Source organism: Microtus ochrogaster, chromosome 2 (genome assembly GCF_000317375.1).
Source record: "Microtus ochrogaster isolate Prairie Vole_2 chromosome 2, MicOch1.0, whole genome shotgun sequence".
Classification (NCBI taxonomy): domain Eukaryota; kingdom Metazoa; phylum Chordata; class Mammalia; order Rodentia; family Cricetidae; genus Microtus; species Microtus ochrogaster.
This window is the reverse complement of record NC_022010.1, coordinates 3,065,696-3,078,175: the sequence shown is the minus strand read 5'-3', so window position 1 is coordinate 3,078,175 and position 12,480 is coordinate 3,065,696.

The following is a 12,480-nucleotide window of genomic DNA, read 5'->3' as shown; positions in this document are numbered from 1 at the left end:
AATGGGTGAGAAGATGGGTGGGTGAGTGTGTGTATGTATGTATATATGTATGTGTGGATGGATGAATGGATAGGTCCTGGGTTCTATAAGAAAGAAGGCTGAGAGTCATGTGGAGTAAGCCAGTAAGCAGCACCCACCCATGGCCTCTGCTTCAGTTCCTGCCTCCAAGCTCCTCCTTTGAGCTCCAACCCCGAGTTCTCTATGATGGGCTTTAGGATGGAGGCTGAAACAAACCCTTTCCTCCCAGGTTGCCTTTGGTCATGGTGTTTCTCACAGAAGTAGAAACCCCAAGTCACCTGACTTCCTCTCCTCAGCCTACTCCAGTTCCTCTCTTGCTGATCTTTCCCTGGCAGACCCTCAGCAAATTCCCTGCACTGGATCCCTTCCTTAGACTTTGGGGAACTTGACCTAAGCCAGCACATTATAACAGAGTCACATGACACAGCCTTTAAAGGGTAAAACACGACAGACACTTTCAGTGTCTTCTCACACCCTGGAGGCTCATTGTGTGCTCCCTGGCCGGGATGCTCCACCTCAGATACCACTGGGATGAGTCATCAGAACTATGACAGAGGTTGGTGCAGGGACAAGTCAGACCGAGGCTTGAAGAGATGAGTCGGTTTCCAAGTAGATCGTGAAGAGGCACTGAGAGACAGACTAGAAGAAGGAAGAGCTGTGAAGATGAGTTAGAGAAATCCAGGAGCGAGCTGCTGATGGTGTGAGCTACATTGGTAGCAGAATGTGTTCATTACCTTAGCTGTGGTCAAACTATCTAAAGCAGATAATGTAAGGGGAGAGAGAGATTTCTGGGCTCACAGCTTTGGAGGGTTCATTGCAGGTTGTCACCATATGCTGTGACAGAACATCATGGCTGGAGGAGTGTGTGACTCACAGTAGAGGGGAAGCAAGGAGCTTAAAGGAAGGGGCCAGGGATAATGCACGCTTACAAGGGCTAGCCCCCACCTCCTACAGATTCCACAACGCCCTTCAAAGAGCACCATCTGCTGGTGACAGGGTATATACCACACAAGACTGTGGTATGGACGTAAGTCACAAAGGATGCCACAGCAGTTTGGAATTATAATTAACAGGGTAGTATTTATTTAAAGGGGAAAAAAACTTACAGATCACCGTCAGCCCTCTGTACGACCAGGAAGGGAGTCTAGCCGCCAGCCGAGCAGGAAGTGAAGAGAGCGAGAGAAGGAAGTGGCCGCTTTTTTAAAGGGAGAGAGACCACGCCCCAATGGGCGGGTATCTCAGCGGCTATAGGCTGGAGGAGCGGAAGGACCTCCCGCAACACTGTGGGGGACCTTACAGATATGATCCCTAATGGGGAGGACAGAGAGAGATTTGGGAGGAGGGAATCCCTTCACAGAGTTGAGTGGCTCTGAGGAGGAGGAGTCAGGAGTGGGGGCAGAGATGCCAGAGACCTGTGTGAACCGTGGGTATGCTGCTGTGGTCACTGACAGGGAACCACAGGGAGGTACGTGAACACCCGCCAAGTCCCCTGCCCAAGCCATGCTCCTTGCTAAGAGAACAGAGCTCAGGGACACAGATGACTGGTGAACTCTGAGGCACGGACCGCAGATCCGGCTCAAGAAGGTTTCAACACAGCACCTGCTGTGTTTTCTTGGCCATCATTGGACACTTAATCTCCATCCACAAAGCTCCTTGCAGAGTCTGAAGCCAACAGAAGTCCTGGGGGGAGCACACACCTATGCAGAAGGGCACACCTGTAGTCCAGCTACTTAGGGACCAAAGAAGAAGGATCATGACTCTGAAGTTACATTAAAGAGGGAAAGGGAAGGGAATTGGGGGCTCAGTCTCCACGTCTGGGAAATGGGGGTCCTTGGAGGCCTCTCAGAGCTGTCAAGTTACAGGCACCACCATAGGGCAAGCTCAGCCCTGTGCAGGACAGCAGTGGTGCAGGGGCAGGAGAAAGGCTACCCTAACCAGATGGGCATGCTGCTTTTGAAAGTGGAAGGAAGGAAAGGAGGAAGAAAGGAAAGAAAGATTTATAAGGCCAGAAAAATCTTGCATGCATTCACTGCAAAATTTGGCCATTTTGGAAGTCAAAAACCAAACAGTGGTTTGTTCCTTCCACCTCCACCTCGAGCTGGGAGCCCTCCCAACCATGTTTCAAGGCCTCCTGGAGTGGCTGAAATATTATTTTTCTCAGCAGAAATGAAGCTTGGCCTGTGGCTGAAGCTCAGTGCAGCCAGGACGCTTCCCGAGCCCACGTGCTGGACACTTGCTGTTCTGATTGTACATGCCTGAGTCAGGTCTGCACGCTGGGACTTCTGAATCTATTCACAAGGAAATCAGCATGACGCACGGTTAATATTCAGACTGAGATTAACCCGCAGAGCCCCACCCCTCGTTCTAGTTCCTTTCCCTGCTCCTCTCCGAAGGCCCGGCTCTGCTGAAATACATATGGGGTTGATCTAGGAGCCAGATTTATGGAGGCTGCTGAAGCCTGGCACGCCAAGACTCATAAGTCATATTCCTATTATGGGCTGAGCAATAAAAATTCAGATATCTATTCTGCTGGATTTTGAGGAACTCCTGGAACAAATCTAGGCTTCCTGAACACTGTAAGATCTTTTCTAGAGAGATGTCTCCTTGGTGGCTTAGAGGAGCCAGGGTCACCTTTGAACCCCTGTGCTCAGGTAGATGACATCAGCCAGGGTCCCACTCCCCTGAGACAGAGTCCTCATTCTGACCTCTGGGGATAACGGGCTGTGTGACCTAGACACAGTCACACTGGGACACTGAAAACAGCATCCTCGGAGGTGAACTCAAACGCTCTCATTTTTAAGTGAATTATTTTCTGACTCTGCGGTTTGGCCATCACTCTCTCCCCCTCTGGGACACTTCCTCACTTGGTTTCAGTTACCTGTGGTCAACCGTGGGCTGAGGATATTACACAGAAAATTTCAACACAATAACATAATACAAATTATGTTGGACACAATTTGAGTAGAATGGTAAAATCTTATGGCATCCTATGGGAACAGAATCACCTTTAGAAATAAAGGTGAAGAGGGCTAAGAGCAGTGGCTGCTCTTCTAGGGGACCCAGGTTCAAATATTGGCACTGATAAGTGGCTTTAACCCTCCTTAACTCCAGTTCCAAGGGAAATGATGCCCTCTTTTGGTCTTCTGAGGTACAGCAGGTATGTGGAGAACAGATGAGCACACAGACAAAACACTCATAGCACATAAAGTAAAATAATATAAATCTTAAAAGAAAACAAGATAATCATCTCTTTATCATCATGCTTCATAGAGCATATTCACACTGACTGTGTTACTTACCCAGTAGCAACTTGTGGCAAGTTCTCAGTTACCCACTTCATAGAGTATGGCTGTGTTTGTTAAAGATCTCTCTCTCTCTCTCTCTCTCTCTCTCTCTCTCTCTCTCTCTCTCTCTCTCTCTCTCTCTCTCTCCCCCTCTCCCCCCCTCTCCTTTTTCAAAACAGGTTTTTTTTCTGTGCTGCCCTGGCTGTCCTGGAACTCACTATATAAACCAGACTGGCCTTGAACTTGGAGATCCGCCTGCCTCTGCCTCCCACGTGCTGGGACTAAAGACATGTGCCACCACTGCTGGCTTGGTGTGACAGGCAACACTCAATTTACCTCAACACACGTACATCATGTCAGCTCACTTGACCCAGGAAGGAGCTTCTGTGGTGGAGAAAGACGCTCGGAAACAGAGGGGCCACAGCCACTTCTCTCTCTCAGCATGTGGCGTTAACCGGTCTCTCTTGTCGCCTTGTCTAGTCTTTTACTGTGCCCAAATGTAATCACATCTAGACAGACGGCAGGCAATCTCCCCGTCTTCAGCCAGCCTCTGGTGGCCTCGGAACACATCTCCTGTGGATGACGGTGACTGTGCAGTTGAGATTATTTCCTTCATTCTTGACGTGTGACAGCCATCCTGAAGTGATCTGTACGGTGGCTGGTCACTGCTGGTGTGTGTGGAAGCCTATCCCGAGAGGAAATTAAAGCAACCCTGGGGACTGAGAACATGAAAGAAGTCTGGAAAAAAGGGAGTCAGCCCCAGTTGGTTCCTGAGCCTGCCAGCAGCTAGGGCCAGACAGAGGCCTTTGTCAGCTGTTTTCCCGATGGCCAGTTACCCTGCTCCCTGGAAGATAAAAGGCCTCGGGCTGCGAGCTCTGCAGAAAGGTAAGCGCCTGAAACAGCCCGTGCGGTGTGAGCCTGGCAACTGGGTGCGAGTGGGGAGCGGGAATCTGTTTTCATGGTTTCTGAAGTCCCCGTGTGTACGGAAAGAGGATGATAGACCTTCAGCTGGAGAGTTGACATCTGTTCAGGGGACCCCAGCAGGGCTGGTGCCCAGAAACTGTGGGTCACACTCAGGAGTTCTGTGGGTGCCTTAACAGAATAGGTGTGAAAATTCTTCTCTAAGGGAGATATAAACATCATTTACTTTCTGAAGCATGATTAATAAAAACTCAGAGAGAGAAATTGGGGTTCAACCTGAAGACCCGAAAAGCAAAGCAGCCAGCCACTGGCTCTTACCTCTACCTCAATCCGAAATGGTGATCCTGCCTCCAGGAATCTCACAATGAGAGTATATCTGAGAACTGTCTCCACCCATTTTATAATTCTCTCTAGTTCTGGGATTAAAGGCATGCACTGCCCGGTTCCTACAGCAACTAGTGTGGCTACTGGGATTAAAGGTGTGTGTCACCACTGCCTGGCTGTAAGGCTGGCCAGTGCTGCTGTTTTACTCTCCCAATCTCCCAATCCTCAGGCAAGCATTATTTATTAAAATACAATTGAAATGCCCCAACTTTCTCCTGCATTCCCAGTAACAAATGACAGCTCCTCCCGTTCACCCTGGGGACCCAGTTTCTTAGGTTACTTACCTAAGAATTGGAAGGCCTGCACCCAGCATGGAGGATTCTCCCCACCCTGACTGCGAGGAACTCATCCCTGTTAGCTTTCCCACCTAGGGGCTCTGGCACCTCCTAAGTACAGTCAGGCCAAACTGCACAAAAATGTCAGGAGGGGTTGGCTGGACTTTCAGGTTAAGGTCCTATGATCTGCCCACCCCTCCTTCCGTGAGGGCATGTCAACAAGCCACAAGCTTGACTGTGGTGATCTGATGAAGATGGCGGCTGCTCGGAGGAATAGGGAAACCAGGAAAAGCAGTATGGGTGTAATCGTGTGTGTGCTCACACGTGCTTTTCTGGAACAAAGTCTGTGCTGTCCTCTAGATGTCTGAGGAGTTAGTTTAATGGTGCCAATCATTGGAACTGTGATAAGAACATTTCAGAATAAAGAAAAGAAGGGACGGGGTGTAGCGGTTAGGATAGAGTTGGAAACGAGGCTGGGCTCAAGGGGCCTGGAAGTCCGATGAGCTGCTTAGGAAACACTTTCCAGCCCAAGCCACCTTCACACAGTGGAGGCCTCACAGGGAGGAGTGTGAGAACCTGGGCGTTATTTCCTTCTGGTTACATCATGTTCTTTTGACCTCCATTCAGAGTTGAGCAACATGGACCTGGCATTTTATGCATCCTACAGACCCTCCTCACCGGCCCTCAGCTTCCTTCTCGGTGCTGATCTCTGGAAACATAATAACTACCCATAGTCCTCTGGTGCTTCGTGAACACTCCTGGGAGGAAGGCATGGACACAGTCTGGAGAGGCGGTCGGAAGGGCACGAAATCTGCCACACTAGTGGACGCAACAGAGCTCAGAACATCTTCTTGGGTGAGTTACCCAAACGGCCTCAGTTTCCAATCTGAAAATTGGGTGAATATTACGATTTCATAGGATTTCTGAGTGAATCTCACATGCTCTGTGCTGTTCCCAGCACACATCGTCCACCATTGCTTTAGAAACTTCATCAAAAGACAGACTCTACAGAACTCTCTGAAAATTTCTTAGGTCAGCAGCCTGAATATTCGGGTTGCAATGACTGTCAGCCAACGAAGGTCTGCCAGGAGCCTCCTGCCTGCCTCCTACGTGGGCTTGCCAGGATGAGACTCATACCCATTAGGCTCACGGGGAAGGCAGACTTGGCTCATGAGCAGGCCCCATACGTTCTGGGAAGGGGGAGTCATGAGTAGAAACTGGATAAAAGCACACCTCACACACACACACACTGAGAGAGAGAGAGAGAGAGAGAGAGAGAGAGAGAGAGAGAGAGAGAGAGAGATTCTTCTTTTGAAGGAAATGGGTGCTGAAAACACGAGATTGAGTGAGGGCTCAACCCTAAACAGGACATCTTTATTACCCAAGGGTCATTAAGCAAGGGGAGGCGACAGAAGCTGAGGGATAGGAGCTGCGCCCTTAGGAACTCACGGCAGCTGTGGGTACCTGCACACGATCTGGCTGAGCAGAATTCCAGCACAGCTGGAGTGGATGAGCTTCCGACCTCACACACACTGAGGAGTTATAGGAAGTGGATCGTTGTGGGACGGGGGCGGGGGCCGCATTCTTTTCTGAGGGTGCAGTCATGGAGGTTTCCCATTTGCTCCTGTGGATGTCCCACACCCATGCACATATGGACTTCGTGGGTTATTGAAAAAGAAAAAAAAGAGGTGCTGTTGGGAGGGGTTGTGGAGGAGGGATATGCGAGGAGCTTGAGGAGAAAGGGGGTGGATATGGTCATATTTCATTGTCTAGATGAATGAAATTCCCAAGATTAAAGAACATTTTAATACTAAGAAGTGGGCGGAGGAAGGATTGCAGGGGGAGCACACGAGGACCACTAAGTTGGGAAAGAAGGCGGTGCGCCACAGGAGTCAGAGGAAGCACAGTGCCCAGCTGCCCTGGGTTCAGACCCCCACAGTAGCGCTTCTCACTTTCACCCTGGGCCCATCTGTTCCATTCTCCCCACAACACGGCTCCCTTCGGCCATTAGATGAAATTCCAGCTCTTACAGAAATCCTAAAGGGCCCTACTGACCCTGCGCACTGGGCTTCCTCCTCAGAGCCTTTGCAGCTGCTCTTCTGTGTGCCTGGAAGTCACTTCCGCGAGCCCTATCCTGTTCCGTCTCCCGGTGGTGTCTTAGCTCTGCCACCAACCAGACAGGCTTCCTCAATTCTTCACTGTGCATGGACCCACCCTCCCTCTCCATCTATCCTCCTCAGACCTCCGAACACAGACCCACCCCCACTGTCTGTCAATCATCCTCCTGCTTCCTGCACACAGACCCACCCCCACTGTCTGTCAATCATCCTTGGGCTTCCTGCACGCTGCTTTTTGCTACTGGTTTTCTCTGTGAAGCCCTCACTTCTGTTCCCACTGCCTTGGCTGAGACTCACCTCTCAACAGGGTGTCTGCAGGCACTGACGGCGGCCCTGGGGGCGGTTGGGATTCCCACCCCAGCTTTATCATCGTTGCTGGTCACTTACAGGTTGCTGTGAGATACCCAGCAAAAGGGACCTGAAGGGGAAGAGTTTGTTTGGGCTTACAGTCTAAGAGAACCCAGTTAACTCATCATTGTGGGCAGCAAGGTGGGAGGTGGCTCCGTGGTGGCCAGAGTGTGCCGCTAGGACTTAGTGAGGGAGACTTGTCTGTATTCTGTCAATCATGTTTTAACTAAACGCTGATTGGCCAGGCAGGAAGTAGGGCTGAACTATAAAATCTCAAGGCCCATCCTCACTGGCCATCACACTTTTCCTCCAGAGGACCCGCCTCCTGACGTTTCCCAAAACAGCACCGCTGCCTGGGGACGAACTTTGGGACACTAAAACCTCTAGGAAACATTTCACGTTCAAACCACATCATTATTTGATGGCTGCCTGGGCTCGGGCAAAGTGCTTCACCGCTCTGTAACTCAGTTTTCCCATCAGGAAGATGGAGCCAACATTCACACCGGAGCAGACGGCCCTGGAGTCAGAATGTTTGTAGGCCTGGAACTCACTGTGTGGTCCAGGTTGGCCCCAGACTCCAGCCTCTGTCTCCCTACTGCTGAAGTTACAGGTAGGGATCACCACATTCAGAAACTCTGGAGACTTTAAAAGTCCCATGCTCCTCTGGTTACTGGTGTCAGGCTGTCGTTTCTGGTTTCATAGGCAAGCCTGCAGTCAGGCCAGCTTCCTAGGAAGCTCGGACAGCGAGATGGCCTGAAGCAAGCACCCTGCCTTCTCTCTGTAGAACCCACGCTCAGCTCCGGGCCTGTGTGCTGATTGCTGTGTGTTATTTCATGCCGCGGTCACAGCAGCCCTGGATGGGTGCTTGTCTTAGGGTTTCTAGTGTTGCGACGAAACACCACGACCAGAGAGCAATTTGGGGAGGAAAAGGTTTGTTTGCCTTACACTTCAGCATTGCTGTTCATCACTGAAGAAAGTCAGGATCGAACTCAAACAGGGCAGGATCCCAGAGGCAGGAGCTGAGGCAGAGGCCATGGAGGGGGGCTGCTTCCCCTGACTTGCTCAGCCTACCTTCCTATAGAACCCAAGACCACCAGCCTGGCGCCCTTCCCCACTGATCACTCAATGAGAAAATGCCTTACAGATGGCTCTCATGGAGGGACTTCCTTCCTCTGAGGACTCTAGCTTCTGTCAAGTTGACACACACAAACAGCGAGTAACAGAGTTCTATTATTCCTTCAATAGAAGGAAACGGTGCTTGGTGGTTAAATGACAGAACCAAGGACGCTTAACTGAGAAAGAAGCAGGAACCCATACCTAGGCTGGACCCATGGCCCTCTACCCCCTGAAACGGGCTCAGCAGCCCCACCTGCAGCACATCACGAGACCTTCAATATGGCCTCCTCTCATTATCTGGGATACTGTCTCTATTAGCTGCCCATCTTACGGGGGAAGCCCGAGTGTCAAGGAGATCGGCCGATTCCCCAGAGTAGAAAGCTGCATAGTCAAATCCAAATCCACTCTACAGGAGTTGGAATCCATTCCCTTCCCCCACACCTGTCAATCAAGTCAGCTCACACAGAAACTCTGAGGTGAGCAGGCACACATAACCCCCGCAGAGCGGGGGAGCTCCTGCAGGATCTGACCACAGCCCACTGGATAGAGGTCAGCCACCTCACTCTGCTCTAATTGCTAGGCCCCTCTGCTGGCTCAGTAACTCCTGAGCCGACTGCGTTTGGGGCCCCCCTGTCACCGTGTTTTACAGCCCTCTTGTTGAAGAGCAAAATCTGTATTGATTTCAGAACAATTCAAGCTGTAAATTACTGGCCATGATCGGCTTGGTAACCCTGAGATGAGAATCTATTGACTGGACCAAGGGCTTAAATCTAATTATCGTCCCAGGAAAGCCATTGGCAGGGCTGCTCAATGCCTGTGTGGAAAGGAACACAGTCGAGGGCTACATAGAAAAATCTAGAGTTATCCAGGGTCTCTGAAGATCCAAGCCCAAGAATTTCCCTGGGCCCCAACCAGCTTTGGGTGGTTTCTGTAACTAATAATAGCGATATCAATGGTAATAACAAAGTAGCTCTGCTGCCCTGAGGCCCAGGCAAGCCACTCAGAGTCCCTCTGTCTGTTTCCTTAGGGACGCTTGCCCCATCACAAGGTCAGGGGTAAAATGAAGCGATCCACGTGGCTTGCTAAGGTTGGAGCTTGGCACATTTTACCTGTTACAGGGAAGAAAAAACAGAACAGGGATATGAAGGGCCTTGCCTGAGGGTCACATGGCCAACTTGGGCTATAGACCTAAAATGGTCCTTAACTGCTAACATTTAAATGCAGTTGAGGGGCTGGAGAGATTGCTCAGTGGTTAGAGTGCTTGTCTGAGTGCAGTTCCCAGCACCCACATGGGTGGCTCACAGCTTCAGGGGGTGGAACTGTCTGTCTTCTGCACTCATATACAAATCTTTCTCTCTTTCTCTGTCTGTCTGTCTGTCTGTCTGTCTCTCTCTCTCTCTCTCTCTCTCTCTCTCTCTCTCTCTCTCTCTCACACACACACACACACACACACACAAAACTAAATGTACTAAACAAAAACAAACCACTGGAACCTTGCCGACCAGACTTACCCTCTCTTCCCCAGGCCCAGAGGCACCAAATTCTATTGGTAGACTCCTGAGCAAAGGGATGAATTCAAAGATTTTGAGTTTCCTGTAACATCCTGGATGAGAAGCTAAAAGGTCTTGGCTCAGAGGAGGCTGACCAGCAGCTGTCCTGGTCACGTGGGCTTGTGTTCCTGTTCCACAGTCCCTACTCCTCTCTGTTACTCTTTGTCTGGCCCGTTTCCCTCCCACTTCCGGAGGCACAGACAGCGGTTGTTTGAGAAGAAGTAGCAAGCTCACTGCATACATCACTCCCTGCACACACTCATTTGTCCGTGCACAGGTGGGGTCATCCACCCAGACAGCAGGTAATGGAGTCCGGTTTCCTTAAGGGACAGTCGGCCTAGACCCAGTGTCAAACTTTGCCCTTAACCAGTGTTCCTCCCCCAGCTCCCATGTTCAAGGCTAACCCTGTCTACATGGGGAGGGAGGAGGGAAGCGCCTGCTCATGGCTACTTCTTGGGTTTAGAGACTCTCAGGACTAAATCCGAAGACAGAACAGCTAATGGCTCTGAAGGGGAAGTCTTGATCAGGAGAACAAAGGCTCACCCTCCTCCCTGTGTTGAGCCAACAGGAAGTTGCTTCTGCATCCGTCTGCCCCACTTTGACTCGCCATACCCTGAAGTAAACGCAGCAAGAGGCAGGGAGCGCTGAGGCCCATAGTACTCTTGGCCCCCGGAATGCAACAGCCCCCATCCATCCTGACACCAAAACGAGGGACAGCATCCCTGCCCTAAGTAACACAGCTGGAGGTCAGCGGAGGGAAAGCTCGTCCTCCTCCAGGGCTGTCAGCTTGGAAAACAGCTTTCCAGGCACAAACTCTATTCTCGGGAGACAGACAAGCCTGAGCCCAAAATGCTTTCATGAATGCTGATGGGGCACTGGACAAGGTTCCCCTCCCACTGAGCCCTGGCATGGAACCGCTGGTATTGCCTGTGGCCCCGGCTAACGGAGGGGAACGGCTCTGATAACCACTGTGTAGTCCCGAGTCAGTGCGGGGCTAACTGCTTTGCTTTGCTTAGATCAAGCCAGGACTGAATCCTAGAAGCAGGTGTAGAAGGGAAGATGCGAAGTCGGTTGTCCAAGGTCACATGGCTAGGAAGTGTCAGAGACAAGACTCAAATCCATGAATCAGCAGCAAGTTCCCACTGCAAAAGCCTCAGTGTGAGCACCCAGCTGCCCCCTGCTGGGGGGCAAGGGCACGTCTGCATTCTTCTGCGAGAAGAAGGGTGTGTGATGGTCTTGTGTTTTGCCTTTAATAAAACTTGAATTTTAAAGGCTAATTCTTGTCTCCACCCCTCCAGCGTCCAGGCCCCATAAGTCCAAGAAAGGGCATTTACCCTGGTGGCCAGGGTCTAGGGTAGAGCAAGGAAGAAACATCACCCCTACTGATGCAATCAGAATTAGTCTGGTGCAAGTTCTAGGCCAACATCTCCACATAGTATGTTCCTGATCAGCCAGGGCTATGTAGGGAAACCCTGTCTCAGTAAAATTAAAAGGAAAAAAATAATAATTTCATGACATTTCTATACGTGCATTGTTCCTCCTGGTCATTAACCAATGTGTATTAAGATCTACTTAGTGTCAACCCGGTGTGAAGAGCAGGAGAGCAGCCCGAGGGAGATGAAAACATATATGGGATTGCATGAACACACAGACACACATGCACACAAACGCACATACACACAGGTACATACATGCATATAGATGCACGCAGCAACACACATACACACATATGCACACTGATATACATACACACAGGTACATACATGCATATAGATAGATGTACATAGCACACACAAACACACATATGCACACTAATGTACATACACACAGGTACATACATGCATATAGATTCACATAGCACACACACAGCACACATACATACACACATATGCACACACGTGTGCATATACATCCAAGCACAGGCACACACATACAAATGTGTACAAACACACACGCATGCGTGCACACACACACTAAATAAATAAATGCAATAAAATTTAAATGATAGTTTTCCTCTCTTCTCAAACTCTAGAAAGCAAGGGGTAAATCAGGGCACCGTGAACATGACATCTTGGTAGCATGGGTGTTCTCCTTCACAAGGTGCCTAGGCATAGCTTTTGCCCATCTTTAGGTTGTTTTCTTAGAAACAAGATTGGTGTTGGATGTACGAGTAGCCAAAAACCTTTCCCACTCAGACTTATTTCCCATGTTCTCCCCGGTGTTTGCTGGGGGGCAGAGACTTCCCATTTTCAGGTGGTCGATCTGACCCTTCCTCCCTGCTCAGCACCACTGACCCTGGCTAGGGTCACCTATCCCTGAAGCCGTGAAGACATCTCCTTTATAAGTCTGGGAACTTCAGATAGAATTGTAAGAGTGTTTTAGAGATTTCCATGTAGGAAATGGACTGGGAACCATTTGTTGAACAGCGTGGCTGAACTTGTTTGTGCCCCATCCACTTTAATCCAAC